The sequence below is a fragment of the Tamandua tetradactyla genome, chromosome 15 (assembly GCF_023851605.1).
Source record: "Tamandua tetradactyla isolate mTamTet1 chromosome 15, mTamTet1.pri, whole genome shotgun sequence".
NCBI classification, from domain to species: Eukaryota; Metazoa; Chordata; class Mammalia; order Pilosa; family Myrmecophagidae; genus Tamandua; species Tamandua tetradactyla.
Window position 1 is genome coordinate 9,150,082 of NC_135341.1, and position 15,396 is coordinate 9,165,477.

At 36.1% G+C, this 15,396-nt stretch overlaps 1 protein-coding gene and 1 non-coding gene across 4 annotated transcripts in view; both read left to right on the forward strand.

Moving 5' to 3' along the window:
- Positions 1-15,396, forward strand: part of CNTN3 (contactin 3) — a 371,507-nt gene that overhangs the window by 242,712 nt on the left and 113,399 nt on the right. The gene's annotated exons all lie outside the window — the stretch shown is intronic.
- Positions 9,210-9,316, forward strand: LOC143658101 (U6 spliceosomal RNA). Its single transcript, XR_013163126.1, has one exon. It is a non-coding gene; the product is annotated as a U6 spliceosomal RNA (small nuclear RNA).

Consider the following 15,396-nt stretch of genomic DNA (forward strand, 5'->3'; position numbering starts at 1 on the left):
TTCAGACTTGTTTGTCCTGCTCTAATCTCAGGTTCTTTACTATTCACCTCTTAAAAAAAAATACACACACATGCATGTGCGTACACATACCCAGGCTATGGGGAATGTTTAGCATGCTGATGATTCCAGATCTACTGAGTCAGGCCAATCCTGATTTCATTCTCCAAAGTATGTATGTTGGAGTCAGCAGCATTTGTGTTAGGTGGTTCAACTACATTACTTCTTACATTTCTGAGCTCTTACAGCATCCCACACTCTGGTGCCACAGATTGACGGTGCTACCCTGAGATGCTCAGCAACAGAATGAATACTACGGGCATGTGCACGGGAGTATCTAATCTAGATTTCTCAGGCTCCTCAAAGTTAATTACAATTTTTACATCATGGAATCAATTTGCATTATTTGCATTTTTATTGTATTGCTTTGTTAATAGATAATTCATTTGCATTGCACATTAATCATTTTCCAAATATTTATTTATTTGAAATAATGAGAGTCCTATATTTATAAACTCTTCTCTGAGTTCAAAGAACTTCCACACGCATCGAATTACTTATCATAGCAGAGCAATAGGAGTGAGTAAAATCGTAACTTCTTTGAAAGTTAGAAAGCACTGATAATAATTGAGAGAAACCTACCATGGTTTTTGGTATTTGTGATGGTTGTTTTAACATTTATCACAAAGATTTGAAATCTAGCTGCCTTCCAGCTTTGTTAGTTTCAAGTCAACATGTGGACTCAAATCAAGGCTTTAGTAAGAAAGATTAGCTTTCCTTTCAACGTTTGAAAAATTCCATGTGTCTCTGTATAAACATACTTATTGTTCTTTGTTTCTTTTCCTGGAAAGTTCAGATTGGATGGTCATTCTCACCATCTTCATAATGATTTTTTTTTACTGTTGGCCAGACAGACAAATTGAGATAGCATATCATGATCTCAATAAAATATATACAACTTGATGTTGCTCCAGTGACAGATTACTGCCAGTTTGCTTTGTACTGGATTAAAACACGAAGTCTCCCATTTCTGTTTTTTAAGGGCCTTAGAATTCATGCTTCAAGATCACATTATTTTTCTATTACCAGCCTGTGGATATATATTTTATTGAGGCCTACTATATAATAATTCCACTGATCAGATGCAGTCTTGATTTTTTTCCCTATTTAATAGCTATTAACTTACTACACTTTTAATTTTTGACTTAATAATTGAGAAGAACAGCTTGTCCTTAAATTGAAATCTCAAAATCCCCTAACCTGTGTAGACTTATTTCTATACTAATTTTAGATGAACATCTCCACAGACTGATGTAATTAGACAAGTTTATTTTTGATGTTGTTGTTGGCTTTTCCCAAGAGAAGTAAGCAATTTTCCAAATTCTCTCAGTGAGGTGTCTTATTCTGCTACTCAGTATCTTTTCTGCCTTGTATCTAATCTTTTGCTTTTTTGTTATTGAGATTTTTATAAAATGCATCTTTATGATGTTCTAAGTGCTTTGAATCACAATTGTTGAGCTACTTTTATTACTATTAAATCCTTAGAGACATATTGACTATAGCTGTGCTTGTCATTTTCCATTCATGGATGAATGGTAAAAAGTCAGGTTCAACGTATAAAATTCTGCAAATGGAACAGAAAAACTGCACTACTTGGCAGATTTTGCACCTCAGTGTGCTTTGTGGCTCCTGCCTCACTCTCTGACCTTATCTTCCCTACTTGTGCCCCCACCACCGTGTCCCAGCCACAGTGACCTTCTTACAAGTTCCTTCCACATGGCAGCCTCAGTCCTGCCAGAGCTTCTTGCTAATCACATTCCAATTTAAGTGTTAGCTCCTCCAAAGCATTCCCCTTGCACATCACCAAGAAAGGGAAAGCCACATATATTAAAAAAATGGGGCCAAGAAGAAAAACCATGGACTGACAGAGAAGAAGAGAAAATGCAAAGGTTTGAAAACTATGTGAACAGATATCCATAATTATGAGAAGTGAGAGCATGAAGAGTTAGACAACAACCAGACACGCACTGCTAATGGGAGCGTAGAGTGATATGGCATTCTGGAAAGAATCTGGTATTATTTGGTCTAAGCATTGACCTCATAGACTCTGACCTTGACTTTGTGCTCCTAGCAATTTATTTTTTACTGACATTATTTTAATAATAAAAATTCTTACTTGCTGAGTGAGAATTCATGTATGGTGATGTTGGTTGCAGTATTATTTGGACTGATAGAAAGTTGACCTTGGACTCTGTTCTATTCCTGGGATAGCAGATGGGTAACATGTAGTTGCAAATATCACAGAGTACTTTACAGAGGTCAGAAGTCACAGATCAGAGGTTCAATATGATGTATCTTAAAGCAGTTTGTTAGATGTATAACACAATACTACATGAAAAACTAGAAAAAAATGACTGCAATTGCTGAGAATGTTCTAGACCTCAGACTGAGTGGTAGTTATACAGATATACAGATATATATATATATATATGGAAAAATTTCCCCAGTTTAAAATGATGCACTCTACTTTATGAATGTTATACCTCAATTTTGTCTGCCAAAAGTATTTTTTGCAATTCATTTCCATTGCATCAACTTTAAAAAATCCTCTTCTGAGCTTCTATCATTTTTAAATCTTTTCTGATATAACTTGTTTGTTTCATTGAGTGAGTCTTTCTCCCTCTACAAGAATGTACACTCCCTAAGGACAAGGAATTCTTCTAACTTGTTTCTCACTACATACTTACACATCTATTGGCATTCAGTTTATTTCATCTTGTTCTGCTATACAATATCTTCTCTAGTATCTCCTCTGTTGACTTTTGTTATTGAGATTTTTATAGAATGTACTGTTATCATGTTCTACCCTTAGTAATTACTGAATAAATGTTTGCTGGTTGATTGGAAGGAGGGAGAAAGGAAGAGACGAAAGAACAAAAGGAAGGAGGGAGGGGAAAAGGCAGAAGAAAAAAAGAAGGTATGAAAGGAGGGAGGGAAAGAAGGAAGAAGGAACAAATAGAGCCATGGGCATTTCTCAAGGGCCTTCTCACTTCTCACCCCCCTTCACCTAAGCACCTTCTCTCTGTTGGAGCAGTGCTCTTTAATGGATTTCCTTAATTAAATACTTAATATTCCTAGAACCCCATTTACTCTTTCTCATCTGTCCCTCTTTTCTCTCCTCTCGTCTTCCTTCACTTCCCCATTCCCCTGTTTCCCTCCTGCTCTCTGTATTTTTTTTTCATTCTTTCTTTTACCCTCCTTTTCTTACCAGGTCTTTCTCTACTTTTTACCTGAATAACATAATGATTCTCATCAACATTAGAAAGTGAAATCTTACTTAAGGATCTAAGTATAGAGCCCAAAATTATGAGAATATTAATAATAATAATAGTATAACAACAACTTACATTTGTTGAGAATGTAATATGTTCCAGGCACTGAACCGCACTTTACATATATTAACTTATTTACTCTTCACAGCAAGCTCATAAAGTTCAGGGATATAATTTCCCCATTTTTCCGATGAAGACACTGAAGCTCAAAGTTATTAAGTAACTCATCCAAGCTCTTAGAGTTGATAAGCAAAAGGGCCAGAGCTGAGTCGTTCAGTAGCACAATCTTCCAGCAAGGTAAACAAATACCGACCATTTACAAAATGACCACATCATTAACAAATTTTCGTTTTTATGATAATATAGTCCTCCATAGCTTCTTTAATCTAAATATATATATATATAAAATGACCAACATTATATGTAGCTAGGTAAAGCTCAGATTATTCAGGTGGAGTCTTTTTCCATTAAGCATGACTGCTAACTTCAGCGTAAATCTCTAGATGATCATAATGTTTTATTTGGCTGCCAAACTCAAAGTTATTAAAACACCTTCATTCACATTACACGTTGTTATATGTTTAATTCCTCCAGTAAGACACATCTCTGGTAATTCATGACCAGAAATGGATTCTAATTATAATTTGATAAATAGAATGGTGGCAGAGGAGCTAATAAATGTAACAGAAAATGCTTTCAGAGTCCACGATGCTTTTTAATTCCATCTTTCCACCTAAATTAACCTTTGTATCATAACTCTGACATTTTGCCCAGTTACATTTATCCATTTTTCTGAACCCTGCTAAGTCTGACTTTTATTGTTATTCCATTACCTCCTTTATAGTAGGTATTAATTTGAAGAACATATGGGTGGGTGGATACTGTGGACCAGGAGAGGTGTCATGCTGACCAGGCTTCCTGGCTGACCAAGCTTTCTAGCATACTGTGGTGTGTTTGAGGATGGTGGTAGGTGATTCTCTGAGCAATGACCGCTGTCTTTCTTTTTCTGACTTCTGCTTTACTTTCTGGTGGTGCCTATCTTTCAGACCAATTATGGATTTTCAAAGATGGCTTGAGTCTATTTCTTGAAATTTTTTACCCTAATGCAGCCCAAAGCATTCTGAGTCCTAATGGAAGATAGAACATTAGCATAGATGAGTGTGGAATCAGAGCCAATGATTCTGTTGTGAAATAGCCTTTTTCTTCAAAAACTGCAGACTCAAAAAAAAAAAAAAAGAAAAACAACAGAAAAAGAGCAGATTCTCGGCTCTACAAAGAGATACAGTATAAAATGCATGCTGTTATGGCTATTTAAATTTTTTCTTCTATTTCGTTGAACATTTTAACAAAAGCTGTCATTCTCTACCTTAGTCCCATCCAGGTCAAACGTGGAATTTGGGAATCCAGGTCTGTTAGGGTTCTGAGTTGGCTATAGGAGTAAAGCTCTTCAGTAAGGTCATTTAGCTAATGACATTTTTGTTCTCAAAAGTTCATGGAGTATTTTTGGAAGATTGTTGCATATAATTACTGAGTGAGAGGTGAAGGAGATATGTGAATAGGAGATCAATTTAAAAGAAGAGATCTGAAGAAAAACAAAGGCTTGGTGTTGACTCCTAGAAGTCAACACTGGGAAACTGCTTGTTTCTCTCAATCATGATTATGTCTCTTAGGAGAAGGCTTCCTTCCAAGTCACGAGGTCCAAAAATCTAAATTTTAGACCTTCAATTTCTCTCCTTCATCTTTAGCATATGGAATAGTGCTTGAATATGGTGGGAAAAGGGATATGATGGCAAGTTTGAGTCAGTGAGTGCAGAAATGCTCCCAAAACTAACCCTAAATCAGAATTCACTGGCAATATCAGGGTGATTTAATTTAACTAAGTCTCTCTACAAAGTAATGACTTTCTATAAAAGCCAGTGTAATTCCATAAAGTTTCTCTAAAAATATCCACTCTAATATGCATTACTTGAGAGATGAGCCAGTTTTCTCTTTTAGTGTTTATTAACATATTTTAATAATTAAAACTATATTTTAAGTATTTTAATTTCTCCTATCAGTTACTTGCACACAAAGTTGCATATTAACAATGTGAGTCCAAACTAAAACACTCCATCAGCTGTGTTGAACAAATGCCAAGAGTACATGGATTGATCTCTAATATGGAAAGCAGCAGGAATTAACTTCAATAATCAAATTAAAACTTGATATCTTAACATGAGAGATGAAGAAAAAAGGAACTCTGGTAGACTGTTTGGTCTTTTTTAAAAATTTGATTTCCCTGATTTTATCCAAGACTTCCTGTCACTTTGACTCCAGGGTTTTTTCTTTGTTGAGATTGTAAAGGCCAGTCAATTTCCTCTTGCCTGTGTGCCTGTAGGCAATTTTGTGGGATGTTCTGTAAAGAAAAAAGGGTAAAATATACTGTATATCCAAAGACTATTTTAGCTGCCCTGTAGAGTCTAACTTCACAAGAAACACTTGTTAAAATGAATGTGATTACTGGCATTTATTTTATAGTTTTTAACATAGGAAAGTTTTGAATATTTTATGGTTTTTTGGTAGGAAAGTTTCTAATAAAAATAAATATTTTACCAGATTTTAAAATCCATTTCCTGCGTGTTTTTGTTTCTCTTCTTCTTTTTCTTAATAATAGTTGTGGAAACCTCACATTATTCAGGTGCTATAATTTTTCCTGAACTGAGCTTTTGAGTCAAATTTAAAATGTTTTAACGTCTAAAATCAGTGATTCGACAGTCATTCATTTTGAGCACATCTGATCATAAGAATTAGGCTTTCCATACCCAGTGTACTTCTAACTTATTAGGTTCTCAATAAATATTTGCAGGAGTAGAATTTTATTTAAATTCACATTCCTTTTAAATTTATCAGCATTAATTTAGTTGTGTTTATTGTCTTTTCAGCGCCCACCCTTTGGGAAATACCATGGTAGTATTAATTCAGTAAAATGGCTTTTATCAAAAACCATCCTGACGCCATGATGGGATAATGGCTGACTATTCAATGAACAATGTATGGGTCATTGGGTCTGGCCATCAGCCAGGAGGGGGGTTGTGGGCTGCCCACCCTGCTCTTATCCACCCTCCCCTTAACCCGGGATTGAGAATTCATCAACTAGAGGAGAGGAGAGAACAGTTTTAATTACCAAGGTCCCATTTTATATGTATGATGCTAAGATGTTTAAATATAAATTAAATTTCTTTTCTCACCTTCTGTTTTCATGTCATCATTAAGGTTCAAGAGTTAAGTGGATTGGGGACCTTTCTTCATTTTCATTTAGTTTTTGTATGCTATCCAAAACAATGGCATGGAGATGAGCATTTAATTAACAGGTCTTCTGAGTTTGAAGGCAAAATGAGCCCTCAACCTCCTCATCAGTTTGTGATGAGGTATTTACATGCCTTAAGATTTGAGATAGTCAAGATGATATTTCAAAATGGTTAATTCACATTTGGAAATATTTCTGAAAGCAAGTTAGCAATAGAACTCCAATCTTTACTAGCTATTTTAGTTTGCTAGATGCAGGAATGCAATATACCAGAAACAGAACGGTTTTTAAAAGGGGGAATTTATTAAGTTGCTAATTTACAGTTCTATGGCCATGAAAATGTCTCAGTTAAAACAAGGCTATAAAAATGTCCAAATTAAGGCACCAGCAAGAGGTTACCTTCTCTCAAGAAAGCTCGATGAAGTTCCTTTCTCAGCTGGAAAAGCACATGGTGAACATGGTGACATCTGCTAGCTTTCTCTCCGGGCTTCTTGTTTCATGAAGCTTCCCCAGGGATGTTTTCTGTCTTCATCTCCAAAAGTCTCTGGCTGCATGGCTCTCTGCTTCGTGGCATTCTTGTGGTTCTAAAAAGGGACTCTCTCCAAAATATTTCCTCTTTTAAAGGACTCCACTAAACTAATCCAGACACATGTTGAATGGGTGTAGTCACATCTCCCTCTATTCAATGATTAATCCCCACAATTGGGGGAGTCACATCTCTGTGGAGATAACCTAATCAAGTTTCTAACCTAGAGTGCTGAATAGGAATTAGAAGAAATGGTTGCTCCCACAAGATTGATTAGGATTAAAACATGGGTTTTCTAGGGTACATAAATCCTTTTGAACCAGTACACTAGCTTTCAAAGCTGTGCAGAGTTAGTAAACCCATTCAGGTGCTCTCTCTGTACCACCTATACTGTGAACTCCTAGCCTTTATGGCAAACTTAGTTCTGTCTGATTAATTTAGCAGGAAAGATGCTTTATTTTGATCTTTTCATTTTGAATATTTCTCAGAATTAAAGTTCAGTGCTATGAGCTTGCAATTCAAACAAGACCAGTTGATTTTTTTAGAGCACTTTCATTGCCTTATATTTCCTCTTGGGAGTAAAATTTTAATTCTGATTTTCTATATTATTATTTTTTTGCCCCATCCAGTTCTATCTGGTGTGGTGAAAGTTGATTCCTGCCACATACCACTTCTGTGTTTTATGCGTAATAGTAATTTTGTGCCCGGTAGTGTTTATCTCAGCATCTCTTAAAAGTATATCAAAAACTATTAAAAAGTGACTCCTAGCACTCAATCTACTTGGTTATTCACATCAGGCGCGTCATCACTTTAGGGCCTCCAACTGTCAACAAAGCTTAGAAAACCTGGTGATACGTGCTTGCCTTGTTGTCTTAAGCTCCTCCTTTTCATTTGATCTGCTGCTTAGATTTGCCAAAGTGAATGATATCTCAGTTCTTCACCACTTGAAGCAGGGGAGGCTGGTTCGTGGCGGTGTGTGTGTTAATCAACCCTGTCTCTCTGCTGCCTTCACAACACATTCACTTTAAATATTTAATTTTTGTAGGATCTCTGCCAAGTCAAACAAACGAGACCCAAACAACAGCAAAACCATAATACCAACTGCAAGCACTTACTGAACACTCCTCATTTGTCATGCATGCCTTTGTGTAATTTGGTTGCATTTTCTTATTCGATCTGTAAAACAAGCCTATGGCTGACTCCTTAACTGTCTTAATTGCCTCATCCACAAAATGGTATGTTAATAGTATTTTCCTCATTGATGCATGTGCAGTTTAAATAAGTGTGTACAGGTGGGTTGCTATGATTGGTGCCTGGCTCACAATAGTTACCCAAACTAGGTTTTTCTGTTGCTTTCTGCATTTTTGAAAGAGAAAACTACATGACACATCAAAATTACTATGAACCCAGTAGCGCTTTTTAACTGAATATATCTTTATTAATCACAGTATAGCTCATACATTTTAAATAGCAGTACCTGTAGATGCCTAACTTATAATTTGCTCAGTCTCCCCATCAAGCACAGCATACATGTGGATTCCCCAATCCCTTATGATAATCCCATAATCCCCAAAGAATCCATATCCCACAGGCTGGCAGTCAGGGATGATATGCTGTCACATGCAGTGCTCTCATTTTTCAGGTAACTAAAAGCTGATGCCGGTCTCTGTGAATTTATCAAAGGCATACACCCAAAGAGGGACAAAGTCAAGTGTAAACTTCAAATCCCATGACTTCAGCACAGAGATCCTTTCTTCACCCAAGATGCCTCAAAAAGCTTATTTCAGGTTATTTTTGTAATTGGTGAGACCCTTAAACAGTATTTTGTGCTCTCTCTGAAATTTTATCTATACTATCTTTGCTGTTTCTCCCTGTTAGATGAAATTTCCCTTCATGTCTTCGTATATCAGGAGCTGAAAGGAAATTTGCAGAGATGCTCCAAGTTCTGCCACACTTAAAGGTCATCAGGCTCCCTAGGGTTGGTGATCAAATGCTTATTGCCAAGGCAGTTTTCAGTGCCTCCCTTCACATTTTCTCTGGGGAACAACTGTTATAAAAATAGATTCCAGTGCTTGCTTCGGCGGCACATATACTAAAATTGGAACGATACAGAGTAGATTAGCTTGCCCCCTGCACAAGGATGACACGCAAATTCGTGAAGCATTCCATATTAAAAAAATTAAAAATTCTAACTAGTATTTGAAACTGTTTCTCAAAAAGAGGGGAGAGAGATTGCATTACTTTTATTAAAGTCCAAGTATGATAAGTGTCTGTGAGTTACGAAAATAAAATATAGCTATGAAGTTGCTTGATCTAAAACCTGGCACTCTAAATATACTTTGATTTATTATATGCAGATTGAAAGCTAGAAAGGCCCTTCATTGCATGCCACCTGAAGGTCAATTAGTTGACTTAATAAAATCAAGAGATGAAAGATATAAACATGCTCATAAATTTCCCAGAAGATCTGTTGTTGAGATCAAATGTTGTGCAAAACAAATATGAGCAGTTTCAATAATTCCCATGGCCTCATACAGCATATGGTCTCAGAAAAGACTGAAAGAGTGTCTAGAAGCAAAGGATTAGAATCCCACTGGGTAGGTAAGGTAGATGCATGGCCTTCATTTACAACAGAATATCAGCTGCTTAAATTTTTTTATTTTTTTATTTCTTTTTTATTTTTTTATTAATGGAAAGAAAAAAAAAAGAAATTAACAACATTTAGAAATCATACCGTACTACATATGCACTCAGTAATTCTTAACATCATCACATAGATGCATGATCATCGTTTCTTAGAGCTGCTTAAATTTTTAATTGACAGAAGAGATCTTTATATCACCTCAAGTAAAATTAAGGAAAAAGAAAGTAAGCAGAGTGAATTCACAGGACAAGTTGCTTGATATGAATTGATGTGAAAAATAAAAGGCAATATTATTAGGAAGAATAAGTAGAAATAGTGTTGAATTGGAAGTTGAAAGAATAAAGTTAGGTATCTCTACACTTGAAAGAGGATCAATGAACATTTATGTAAAATAGATTTCCTAGATAAGTATATTTTTTACTTCTGATAAAATCTGATGTTTTTATACACAGATCTACATATTTGTTTCTTGAAAGGAACAATTTTTCATCATGTTGCCTGAACAATATGTGATTGCTATTTCTTCTTTTCACAAGGAAACCTGTCTCCTTTATAAGAAATTCTTTATACAGAAATGTTTGGAAGAATCAGCAGGTGTTACATTGTATTGCTTCATGTAAATACATTTGGAGTCAAATAAAGCCAGTGCTCTTACAAATTCTAATATGAAAAATGGAAAAGGAAAAAAAATAGGAGTAGTAAAATACAAACTTTGCTATCACATTTAGATCATCTCAAATATTAGGTAGGTTAAAAAGGCCAGCACCCTTTTTATCAATTGAGGTTGATGGCAAGCTATGAAACTTCTTGGTGAGAGGCTGAAGTGTGCTCAGCTGTTGATTTTAAGTTGAATTAGAATATTTAGTTTTCATTTCTGAAATGAAAATTTCAAAATGGACTTTTCCTTTCAGAACAGAATTTCATTTCAGTACCTGCCTCAATGGACTTCTGTTCTACCATTTTGAAAATAACAACAAAGCCAATATTCTTTCAGTATTCATATATGAGAGAAAGAATCAATTTAAAAAAATATTCTTCTTTAGAATGAATACAAGGGTCATTAATCCATTTAACCTAGGACAGGAATGTGAGATCTGACTAGCACTGAAATACATTGTTATAGAATTCTTTGGCAAAAATGTTGCTATTGATACAGTATGTCAGGATGCTACTCATTCGTTCTTACATATCTATCTTTATTGATCAATACAACACAAATCTCTTAGGTAAATATGGTATTTTTGAAAGTAGATAGATGGGATGTTGAAAAACAAATGGAGTGAGGGAATCCGCCAGCAAGGGAAAGGTACCACTAGAAATTTCTATTTACTTGACTAAGAAGGCCTTTGTAAAATGCAGATACTCTCACTTGATATAAACAGCCATCATTTTGAGAGGCTGATAATGATAGGGGATAGAGAGAATAAGCACAAAGTATGATTTCTTGCTAACTTTTACATCTAACTGTCACTTATGCTCTGGTAGTAGAAATTGTGAAATAGCAAATTAGGGACATTCAAGATATTTCTTTAAGTTTGAATCTTTCAGGGACCAGAAATTACCATTTGCATTGACTAGGCTATACTGTAAAGAGGAAAGATTTAATAGGGAGGGATCAAATATAAAGCAATAGGAATAATGATGATTCAATAAATCAGCCAGTCAGTCAACATAGTAAATGCTCACAAGCACAGGTCAGAAAGTCAAAGAGTCAAACATTGAGCAAGTAAGAATTGGAATTGAAATATGATTGTGAGCACTGACCTTGTATTTCTTTTTGTATATTTCTCTCTATCATCAGCATTGTTTTAGTTAATTATTAAAATCACAGAAAGGTCAGGTGCAGTTTTGTTTTTTTTCCGACTTTGAAAGACATTTCTAAAGGTTGGTAGAGTAACAGTTTTTTCCTCTGTACATTTCTGCATTCCTAAGATAGACAAGAGCTACAAAGATAGTGAAGACAGAGAAAGATGTATACATGTGTGTAAACATATATGCTTTTTATTTTCCATAAAAAGCAGGGAAACATGAGGTAGTCCAAATGCTATTTTTCTTACTGTCTTCTATCCATTTTCCTGAAGACTACAAGCTAATATCTATATTTGACTTGAATCTGAAGCTCAACTTGAGGATGGCTGTATATCCTTCAGTGCCTAAAGAAATTGGCATATATAGAGACCTGATGATTTGAGTGACAGGACTTTGTTTTGATTATTGATGTTTATGGCCAATGTTTTTCTTCATGGTTATTTCAGATATTCAGCATGATTGCATGCTTGCCATAATCAAGTGTTTAAATAGCCAATATTCCTTAAAAATCAGGTAGCTTTATATTATCGTAATGGTGTCATTGATAATCATTATCATTTTTAATTTAAGCCATCATTCAAAAGAGTCAGACAGGAAAGACAAAGAGCCCTATTAAAATTGTTTTTTTATTGGTATCGAACTCTATTTTGATGAGCATTTGGATGTGCTGCTAATGTTTAGTGGTAGTATTATGTGCCTGTGTGAGTGATAGAGAAAGACAGAGAGAGAGAGAGAGAGAAAAGCATTCATTTATCTGGCTTCCTATGGAATCATTTATTGTCCTTTCTAGGAAGACCCTTGTGATTTGACAGTGTGGCTTTATCTTCTACTAGTGACCTCACTTCTTTTTACCAGTAAAAATGGACATTTTATCCAGCTTATTAAAATCATCCATATTGCAAGAATTGAAAAATCTAGGCCACATGGCATTGCTTAAGGAAGGAGCTTAAATTTTCATAAAAGAAAACAGGACCCAAAGAAGGATTGACAGGTATTGTGATGCCACTCCTCTGTTCACTGGACCCTAATAACATCCGTTATTTTATTGCACATTTTCCCATCTGCAGGGTTCTTTTGTATCATTTGCAATTCCATGAAGCTCCTCTCTGGAATTAGTCTCTGAAAGTTGAAGTGGAAATTATAACCCAAAAGCACCATTTTGGGATTCATTAAAGGATGGGCTTCCTGTAGTTAGCCTGCACTCAAGAAAATTTCCATTTTGCAAGGGCAGTGTAAATTTTGCATATCATTTTAATACCAAGTCAGGTCATTTTAATACCAAGTCAGGTCAACCAAATTATAATTGGCTCCAATTAGCGCTCCCATGAGCCCTAAGATTTTTTACCTTCCCCTGGACATCACTTAAAAGAAAAATACTATTTTGTGTCACTAAAGTTATAAAAAAACAGAATGAACACCTTTCAGTGTAAGTGAAGAGAAAATTGCAAGTCCGGCAGCAGGGCTTTGGCATATATTTGAGATCTGCCTACCAAAACACACATTGTCTCAACTGTGGAAATGTAGAGAATGTGCTCTTACAGTGAACCTTTGTTCAGGGGCACAGGCAGGTCTTGACAGTGAAACTTTAGTTGTCAGCAGCCTTTTGGATGTGAGCTAATATTAGGGTCATTTTCCAACACGAACATTTTCAGAGTTTCTGACCTCTTTCAAAAAGGTACATTTTTATAATAAAAGTGAGAAAGCAGGGAAGAAATATATTATATTATCAAAATTTAGTCTATCTCAATTCCACTATCTCAAAGTGCCACTTTGGGGTTCTCTTTCTGAACCTCATCACTGTACCAGCAAATCTAGGCACAGCTTAAGGGTTGTGGTGGCTTCAGATTGTACCTGTGGTCTGCAGGGATTGTCATATGTTCATAAAGCTCAACAATAATCCTGTTCGGTCCTCATTAGTTCTTGTTTTCTTTTATGAAAATTTGAACTCCTGTCTTTTAGCAATACTATCCGGCTTTAGCAGCTTTGTGAAAGGAAGGATGTCAGTAAACACCTTGCCAGAATCTCTGCTAGTCCTTCTACTTACCCCAAAACGTTGCTAGACACCCTGTTTTGAGTGCTGCTGAGTTTGGCCCTCATCACAGCCACTTAGCTCAAGCTTTTATGGAAGTAATGGGGAAGAGTGGGGTCAGTCCCACCAAAACAACTTGAACTGAAATTGGGGGAGGGGAGGCTTTAAAAATCCTTCCTGAGTAAAGGGAAGAATGCATGTATGAAAGAAAAATGCAAAGTAGCCTCTGGAGGCACTCTCTAAATTTCTGTATTAACAAATCTGGAGGAGAGAACTTCTTTCCCTTTGGCACCTTGAGGCACCACCACATCCTTGGCAGCAACCACCATACCAGGAAAGACATGGGAGCACCTGTTCTGAGAGGAGCTTCCCTGGCAGGGGTGTTAACAATGAAGACAGCACTTGGCAATACCTTGTAGTATCAGAGTATGTTGGAAGATACCCGTGGAAAATACTACGGTTTTTCTTGAAGAGAAGGATAGAACAAAAATGGTGGTCACAGAGCACAGCAGGAGCTGCATAATCTCTTGGAATGCTTCAGTTATGCAGTGGAAGTGGCCCATTTGTGTTCCCTAATGGCAATGGCTGAAACAAAAGAGAGAAACAGGGAGATAAGGCTTGGAGCCCCAGCATCAACTTTGTGACATTGCACATGGAATTAGGACAGTATGTAGGCCCTAAAAGGAAAGAAAAGAGTAAAATAAGACAAATAAAAGATTATGAAACTAACAACCTGCACTGCAGAAAATACTGACTTACAGTGGCCAGCAAAGCTTTTCTTAAAAGGTAAGATAGTAAATATTTTAGACATCGAGGGACATATCATCCTTGCCATATCTACTCAATTCTGCCCTTGTAGCATGAAAGCAGCCATAGACAATAGAAAATGAACGGGAATGATTGTTCCCAGGAGTCTTGATTTACAGAAGCAGACAGCAAACTGGGCTTGACTCCCAAGTTGTAGTTGGCTCACCCCTGGCCTTGAACCAGCTCTAAAGTATGAAAGCTGGAAGGAAATGTCATTTTCGATTTTTCCCCTGCTGATCATTGTTCTCTTTATCTTAGAACTCTCAGGACTCAGGTTTGTTAGGACTGTAAATCAGAATGGATTAGATAGACATTTTTACACTAAACACGAAAAACTACTACATATACCATTGTCTCTACGGAGGAATAGATTCTGGAGCCCCAAAGCAACAACTTAACAAACAGCTTTTGAAAGACACATTAAATGTTCTAAGTGCCAATGTAGGTGAATGCCTTTTACTTTGCTATACAGAACTCCTCAGTGCTAATCACTGATCAACCATTCTTTGAACCTTAAATTACTGCCAATTTTCTGGATTGTTTTAGGTTGTTGAATATGTACTGCATCCTAGACCCTCTCCCCACGTGGTATCCTCTGTAAACAGCACGGCAAAATTTTCTCCCTCTTTCTAAGAATCAGTGATAAAGACCTTGCATGGTATCATGCAAGCTTTCACACCCTTTCCAAAATGTCCTGTTTTAAAGTAGGTCAAGCTTTCCAGTTGGCACTACAGAAAATGGCTAAAGTTACTTTTATAATTTTGCCCAAGTGCAATTTTCTTTGACAGAATTTCTTCTATAAAATGCCTATACAAAGGATTAAATCTCCTTCATAATAGAATTTTATAATGGAACTAGAAGCAAACCTTTGAATGTCAGCAGCATGTGTATTAATGTATCTCCAGGTAAATACTAGAGTGACATATTTCATGTTAAATTGACTAGCCTTGTACTTAAGTCACCCTG